Raw genomic sequence first — 9,501 nt, 5'->3', positions numbered from 1 at the left:
TGAAATTCACCCCTGGAAGAAGTTGCCGGTAGGCGTTGGCTAGCAATGGAATGAAACGTCGTGGAACAAAGAGTTGGAACATTGAACAAGTGAGTGGCGAATCTAGGGGGTGGGGGTCAAGGGGCCCTGGCATCTCCCAAAAATTAAAAACAAATCTTTTCCTAATTAAAATTCTCAGTCATATATGCTCAGTTATAGGTCGCATACGATGCGTAGTGTGTATTCTCAAATCGTCTACACAACCTAGCCACCCCCTTCAAGATTAAATCTTTTTAAATTGGCTTTCGCTGAGACGAGCACAATAAAAATGATAACTACTTTTGCATTTATCTGCACACTTCCTAACAGAACGTGAATACATGTTTCTTCACAAACTTTGCAGTGGACTGCCATTATGTTAGATAGAGTTTTCTAAAAGAGTAATGTAGAATATAACTGTATAGTGAACGATTAAGAGAACTGTATAATGACCACAGGCCCGGCAAACCTATGATCCGTGTTAACTCATATAATCCAAATATACTCGTACTTTTAGAAGAAATAGCTGAAAAAATGAAAGAACTACCTAATAGTAAAATAACAGGATGTGATAGAATGTCGGGGGTGGAGGGATTTAGGCATAATTCGGGAACACTTCATAAAATGTATTTGCATTATAACGCCAAAAAATAATAATAATAATAATTCAGCGGAATGTCAAGATTTCAAAACAATTTGTTTTGGAAACAACTAGTAATATTTACAAGTAAAGCTGTTATTTAAACATTATTAGAAATAAATATTATTTATCCATGCCTCATTAACTTTCAAAAACATTTTCCACAGTCAGCCATGAAGAGTTATTAAATATATGAAAAGACATTCAAATTGATACAGACAGCTACAGAAAATTAATAATAGAATTATACTGGACTCAGAAGATACTAATTAAAAAGTAAATTCATAATGAAACAATAAATATAAAGAGGAGTGAGACAAGGGTGTATAATATCCCTTATATTTTTAATATATATATACAGCGAAAAGATAATGAAAGAATATGAAGAAATTAAAATGGGAATTAAAATAAATGCCACTAACGGTGTTAAATTTGCTGATAATTTGGTTGAAAGCGAAATCAAATATATAATTTCGAAAGATACTTCAAAATACTCTGTAGACTCCATTTTAATACTATAGAGAAACATTCCACCATTCATAAAGCGTGAATCCCATTCGAACTACAAACAAATCGGACATTGTTTCCAATCAACACTGATTCTCTAGCATTCAGTGTTACTAAAGAATCAGTAAATCGATGGCATCAGATCCAAATATTTAAACAACAATCACGTGTTCTAGGCCCGATTATACTATAATTAATAAATAAAATATTTGAAACTGGACCTACACCAGAGAGCTCAGTCGGTATAGATGAAGCTCTTTGATAGAAAGACTTGGGTTCAATTCCCGTCCATAACAAGAGGAACCTTTATCTGGTCTCTTTCGACTAAAGGTGAGTTAGCCGGTCTCATACAGAGGTAGAGGGTTCCCCCCCCCCTTGAAACTCGGGTTCTTCGTGCTTTAGAACAGGCAAACCGGTCCAGTGAACACACTCGTCTACAGACATAAAAAAAAAACACCGGGGGGGGGGGGGGGCATAGGGCTACCTTATCCTCGAGTCTGGTTGCGATTGCGAAGTACACAGCTAAGAACCTTAATGGTTCGTAAAAAAAGAGGAAGACGTACACTGACCACCCAGCATGTTATAGACTATTGTAATCACACCTATAAATGTCTGCCCACAGTTGAAAGAACCGTAGTTGGCAGAATACCAAGAAGAGTCAATTCATGTTGAAGGGGAACAAAAGAATAAGGCGATGTATGAATTCGTCACCAACACACGAAATCGCGTGCTTTATACGTAAAATTTTAAGTATGTATTCAAAAGGGTCCGGACCATTTACCACATGGGCATCCGTTCAGAACATCGTTCCTGTGAAGACATGGTACTGATAAGAGGAAAGTGATCGCTTTCATTTCATCAACATCCCATTTTCGCAAACGAAAAATGCTGAGGGCAGATTGTAAGATCGGTTGCCGAATAAGAATAGGCTGATAATGTAGAAGAAGGTATATACTCCGTTATTATTAAGGGAGAGGTCATGGTTGTCGAGCATTCTCTCAATGATACGCCCTCCTCTATTCATGTTGGCCCCACAGAACGTTATGTCCATTAAAATCACCGCTTAGGCATATTGGGCTGACGTAGTTGCAGTGTGAGATTATCGAGTTCGTTTCTTTTAAATTAGAACCTGGTGGTAAATATTTTGAGCAGAATGTGATTAGATACCCGACAGATAGCTGAACATGATGGAATGGAGTATGACGGCCAATGAGAATAGCCACTCCACCATGTGCAGAACCATCTCCAGTTCTGTCCTTGCATACAAGAGTGATATTCCTGAAAGCAGAGTCCTCACTTGGTTTTAAATATGTTTCTTGCATACAGAAACAAAAAGGTTTCCGTTTCTGCAGCAGATTCTTGATATCATCAATATTCTTGCGAAACCCACAATTCAAAGGCTAAAATGTTCATATTGTTTAGGCTTCATAGCCTTGTCTAATTTCCGAGAAGTTGAGGAATTACTCTTGTCGGATTTATAGTTCTCATTAGATTTTGGAAATATGGATGACAGTGTCCATTTCTTCCTCTGGATAAACATCCAATATATCTTCCGATGTGTCAGAATCACTAGGTATCTGTGGATATGGAAGTATTAATTGTTATGTAGGAGGGTCTGGTGGCTTGTCTTACTGATAACCTTGGCATAATTTTTTTCACAAGTTGATTCTCGTAATTTGACCATAAGTCGCGATCGAAAAGTTTAGGTGTGGTGAAATTATCAAATTATTACTATTACGTAACACCTCCAGGAAGTCCAATCTCATCGAGGGAGGACACCTACTCTACAATTCTCCTTCTACACCAGTCCACCAACCACAACCACCTTCATCATCTACACCAACGCCATCTACCGCCGAACATCAGCACTGGTATTTTCACAGGCATTCATAAACATCCAAGCCCGCGCCGGGATTCGTACCTGCAGCCTTTTGGCTGGAGAGCGGATACGCTAACCACTCGGCCACCCAGGCTGGCATAGACATGATGGATAGAATGAATGATGGAAAAATGATGATGATGATGATGGAATAGACATGCGAGTTTGAGTTGCTGTTGACATTTTAATTGTTACCTTTTCAGCATACGAGGATATCGTAGCAGGTGTGTGGTGGCTAACTTTCTTCTTGCATCTTGAATTCATATTCTCTGTTCTGTTTTTATTTTATTTTATTATTATTATTGTTATTATTTTATTTCTTTCTCATCTGACATGCCCTGGAGTACCAAGCGATCTCCCTAATGAAATCTCCCAAGAGATTTCATTAGCTTTCTTAGCAGCGCAAGATTGAGCCTCCATAGCTCATTCAGTATATCTCGTCTCTTTCAAACTAAAGGTGAGTTAGCCGGTCTCATACGAAGGTAGATTTTTTTTTTTTCACCCGGAAACTCGGGTTTTTCGTCCCCCAGAACAGGCAAACAGGCCCCGTGAACACATACACACACATCTACAAACACCGGTAGGGCATGGAGCCAACCGCCTTATTATCGAAACGGTCGCGGTTGCGAAGTCCACAGCTAAGATCCTTAATGGCTCGTGAAAGCTTAAGACAAGCAGAACAAGATTAGTTATCATGCTCTTTACTATCACATGGGCCACAGGTGGAAGAGCCAAGACCATCAGTTTCAGCATGTCCGTATTTCTTGTATTTGAAACATCTTGGTGGATTAGGAATGTACAGTTTAATAGGACAATTGAGATACCCTGCTTTAACAGATGTTGGAGGCTTAGGAGCAGTGGTGTAGCTAGAGCTTTTGCCGCCGGTGGCGATCACTGAGTTTGCCGCCCATCTCGATACACACCAAAAATACTACAAAAATATTTTTTTTTTTTTTACTTATAGGGAAATAAATTAAAACCCTATGTTTATTTTTGAAGTAAAACTTTAATTTCAACATTTTAAATGTTATTTTTCTTGCTTTTCTGTTAGCAAAATCGTCGATGACATTGTCGAAGTCTACTTCGTAGTAATGTAGGTAATTCTTAATCAATTTTATTTAGAAAAACTCCTCTTACAGCAATTGTGAGGAAAATTCGCTGTAGTATTACAATAGTTGAACTGAGTTCTCGAGACTATATTTTAGAATTACTATAAAAGTTCAAACATGTTCAAAGGGCTGCCCGGGACAGTCCGCCCCCTCTAGCTACGCCTCTGCTTAGGAGTATCAAAGATAAGGATGATGTTTCTAATTGGAAACAGGTGACCATCGCTATGGATCAGGATGCGCTTCATACCTGTCACTCCGTGAACTTTTAGCTCTGAATATATCTCTCTAGATATCCCTCATTAGGGACATCTGGGAAATCCTGATCGAAGATGTCTCCTCTTCTGAAATTGTGTGCTTTATGGGTGTAACTAGTATTGGTATTTCATCCATTGATGTAGCTGTGAGTAGTTTTTCGGAATGGTGCTTTTGACATATTTCTACGAGGACATCGCCAAAAATGTAGTTTCTTAGCTGTTTTGGGAAAACCTGTCAGTCCTTCTATACCCTTTTGAATGAAAAGATGTCACATTTTTCCCTATTGGCTTTTCCCCATTGCACGGATGATTAAAGAATCTTGTACATTTATGAGCATGACGGATTCATGCTCAAGTGTTTTTGCTCAGCACCAGAACTCCCCACCCACCATGTAGCCATCCATGGATGTCCACTATCCAGCAAACAATGACTGCGCTGGGGAGTGGAACGTCAGGCTATACGAATACCACAGCAAGCCTTGGACCATGGAAAGGAGCTTACAGCAACATCCTTTATCCTTGCAGGCAAGTCCGCTAGCCGATTGATTCTGTCTGGACCATCCAGGGCGGCTCATCTTGCGAAGCGGAGGCCAAATAGTTCAAGGCTACTAGGATTCCCTTTTTCTGATGGTCGCACCACACGGCAGGTGTTGGACCCCAGTGATGACAGTCTGGAACATAAGATACTGAAAAGGACTCAGGAGAAGTACAGTGAAGAATATGTGGGGAGGGAGTAAAGAAAAAGAGGAAGAATGAAAAGGGCCAGAACCATCACTGGGAGGTCTTATCCATCACGAACATAGAGGGGATGTGAAAGGACACTACCCAGACAGGTTTCGAGTGTTATTGAGATTTCATCAGTGAAAGCTAGATCCACAAAGGCATCAAAGCTGAACTAATTCTGAAATCATATATTATCGGTATTGGGGGGTTTGGCTCTTAGTGATGAGACTGCATTAAATGTTGAAATGGGTAGTGGTCCCTCACATACAATATACACGATCGAAAGGAAGTGTGCTTTGCATTAAATCTCACACCAAGCAATTGATGTGAGATTGTCAGCTTCTATACACATGTAGCCCAGTCGTGAATATACAGTACTTCAAGTGCAAACTTTGCTCACACCGGGATAAAGGGTTAAACAGGAAATAATTCTTGGCAAAGTATCATTTACTTCATAGCCAAGTGAAATTTTACAACTATCCGTTTTCCTTTGGAGTTAACTGAAGATCGAGACTGGTTGCGTTGAAATATTTCGGAGTTAGTCACTGTTAACCCCCACTGAAAATATCCGGAAACCAAGTAAGAATCTCTCAAAGAAGAGAGAGTGAGAGAGCGCGCGCGCCCACGCACGCACGCACGCACACACACACACACACACACACACACACACACACACACACACACACACACACACACACACACACACACACACACACACACACACACATCGATAGAGCTGACAGTTGAAACCAGGTTTTGAAAGTTGAAAGATCATCGTGAGACAGCATTCGGGCCTAAGGCGACTGCTTTGTAAACTCGTTTGCACGTGGAGAGCAGCCTCTTCGCCCAAGTGCTCTCCAAAGAACTGAAAATGTGCGAAGACCGACACACTGGTTGATTAGAAACTGAAAAGTAGTATTCCGGGTAGTTCCGAAATCACTGTAATATGCGATTATTAATTTAATAGGTAATACGAATTTAAAAAAAAAAATTATTTGAAAAATCCAATGAGTTCTTTTCATGCACGGAGCCACCAAGCTGTCGTAGCTCGTATTAATGCGATGATACAAGCTAAGTTGATCTTAGGGTAGGAGACGAGAATGTGGGACTTACAATAGAGGCTCCCTGCTTCATGTAAATGAGCAGTAGGATAAAGAAACTCTCTCGAACTCTTTCCAATACACCCTCGAAGCCCCACCTACTTAAATGTTCTTACACATACAGTTGAATGTACTCTCTCTCTCTCTCTCTCTCTCTCTCGGACAGCCGAACAAATGCAGACCATAGTGAGTGCTAATCTTTTAAAAATAACAAATTGGTTCCTGTCAAATAAACTCAATTTAAATGTCTCAAAAACTAAATATGCAAATTTTAATTTGCATAATACAAGTAAAATGAACTTCACTGCACAATTATTTTTGCATGATTGGAATTGCAGGACAAATTCAAATTGCAACTGTGCGGAAATAGAAAAAGTCAATGTAATAACTTAATTGGGATTAAAAATTAAAAACAAATTAATTTAAATTGGAAAACGCACATCACCGACATGGTAAATAAAGTAAGGATTATGTTAAATAGACTTTGCTACCTAAATAGTGTTTGATCGTACTTCCTTGTATTTGATCCGCCATCTTGTTTTAACTCTGTTCTTAAACAAGTAATGAATTGGTGGTTGATTACTAATTTAAATATAGAGAAATTTATATTTTTAGACTGTGTCACTCTATATCTAGATTAGTCTAATGAAATGTAGTGAAACCAAGCATCAACTAAATTTAAATCAATATTATTTCTTACGCAGACCGAGTTTATCTCTTATGTTTGAAGCTCCCGCTAGGTCCGATAATTTCATGAACGGTGCAGTAAAGGAGATTCAGGCAAACACAATTTTAAAATCACCAAAACAAAACATTTAATTCTCGGTTATATTTTATACATATAAACTCAATTCTGAGAACAAGATAATATAAATGTCTTAGCTTCAGTGATCATAACATCTTACAGATTCGGTCTATGGGCGTTCTGCTATCAGACTTGTAGCTTTCACAATATTAAAATAACTTTTAATAGAGTTCAATATCATAACATCTCTTAGTAACAAATTTTACTATTATCACACAGTCAGTAAAGTCTCAATACATTAATGGTGGCAACAACTGCTTCATGAGTATACACTTTCATACTCCGGCTGATTTCAGCAAAAAACGTTATAGTTAATGTGGGGAATAACAGGAGGAATTACACATATATCTCTGCAGTGAAGTAACATAAAATTGGACAGTTCTTACCAGATAAATCCTTTGCTCATCAATTTCACTATGGGTACACTTTATAACTATATTTACTTAGCACACTATGGCAACACTATTTAGAATAAATCTTCTCAATGATAACTGAACTATTAATGGTCGCACTTCACATGTATAGACATACTAGGATAAAGGAAAATGCTCATTCCTTCTTTAACACTATTCGACCAATTCAGCTCTGTTAAAGTTCCATGAAACTAATGGAACACGTAGTAATTCTTTAACTTCTAGAATTATTATCAGTTGCCTATTACTTTCTCGGTCCTCAAATAGTCCAATTACAGCACTAAAGTTCTAGCCACAGCAATCCTTTGCATTCCTTTGTTGCCTGTCAGTATTCTCCTCGTCTGTCTGTGCTATACTCAATGCTCTCGTGTCCCAGAATGGTCGGTCCAGAAAAAGAGAAGAGCCTCGGTGATAACTGATAACTTCTGTGGCTTGATGGATATCAATCCCATGGACTCTGATCCCTTCATCGCTATGAATAATACCCAGTTTAATGGAAGACATTTTTGAGCACTTGGCTCGCCCTAATTAGGGCTGTGTTGAAAGATTTCAATCTGTGATAAGGGCCGCCTTTGGGCGTTTATGTTTCCATCTGTCTTTTTAATCGTAATCTGATGATTCGCGAATGAGTAGGTTGGGATGGAGTTATGCCTGAGAAAAGTACTTGGTTGCTATCTGGAGGAGAAATGTAGGTATGTCTGGCAGGTTTCCATCTTGATGGAGAATAGTGTTCCTTACAAACCACGGGGCATCAAAGATCATTCGGAGGCATTTGGTTTGGATTAATTGTAATCGTTTGATGTTGCTAGAAGAGGTGTGGCTCCACGCTGGCGAACCATAAGTTAGTATAGGTCTGATGATTGCTTTGTATATTCTTAATTTGTTTTCTGGACTGACTTTGCTTCTATGGTTGATTAGAGGGTAGAGCTGAGCTATTGCTGAGTTTGCTTTGTTGCAAGCATGAGAGATGTGGGAGTTGAGGCTGAGATGATTATCTAGTTTGATTACCAGGTATTTTACTTCTTTTTGCCATGAGATATCAGTATTGAACATCGTGATTGCTCCATGATGGTCTGCTTTCTTCCTTGTAAATAGTATGGCAGTGCTTTTATCTGCATTAACAACAATTCTCCATAACCGAAACCATTTTTCAAGATTCATTGCTGCATTTTGTAGTCTTTGTGCGGCCAGGTATGGTCTGAGCGATCTGGTCAGTATCGCCATGTCATCCGCATAAAATGCTATGGTGGTTGATGTCGTGTTTGGGACGTCTGAGATAAAAATGTTGTGATACTTCTTGTAGTTGATCTGAGCGCACGAAGTTTCACTTGAAATTTTCGGTCTTTTAGCTAAGAGTCTATGATTTGGATGAGGTTTAGTGAGTATTTTGCAGTAATTAGTTTGTGGATGAGGCCTTTGTGCCACACTTTATCGAAGGCCTTCGCCACATCCAGGAAGATTGCACTTGTATGCTGCCTCCAGTTAAATCCGATAGTTATGTATTCTATAAGTCTGTGGATTTGTTGAGTGGTGCAGTGTCCAGTTTGAAAACCAAATTGTTCTTTTGGGATTAGACCTAGATTGTCCGTTTCGCTTTGTAGGCGTTTTAGAATTACTTTTTCAGCTGTTTTTCCCTAGGCCTGACAAGAGGCTGATAGGTCTGTAATTCTGGGGGGAACTGAGAAGCTTTCCCTAGTTTGTGGATAAGGATTACATCTGCCTGCTTCCAGCAAGTGGGGAAGTAGTTGAGTCTTAGCATCGCATTGATGATAGCCACTAGATGCATTATTGTTTTGTGAGGGAGTGCTTTTATAATTTTGTTTGAAATCGGATCAGGACCTGGTGCTTTTCTGTTATTGACGTTCTTGATCATTTGGTATATTTCATTTGGCGTGGTATAGTTTATGTTGTTACGGGTGGTGGAACGATGAAGTGCATAGCGCACTTGCTTGTGGATTTTTTCAATGAAGCGCAAGTCCGCATGAGGGTAGTTTGGTTGAAATTGCAGCTCCAGAGAGTCTGCAAAAGCTTCTGCTTTTTCATCATCTCGGTA

This window comes from Typopeltis vanoorti, chromosome 18, assembly GCF_054136105.1.
Source record: "Typopeltis vanoorti isolate ZY-2024b chromosome 18, IOZ_Tvanoo_1.0, whole genome shotgun sequence".
Taxonomy (NCBI): domain Eukaryota; kingdom Metazoa; phylum Arthropoda; class Arachnida; order Uropygi; family Thelyphonidae; genus Typopeltis; species Typopeltis vanoorti.
This window is presented reverse-complemented; position numbering follows the sequence as displayed.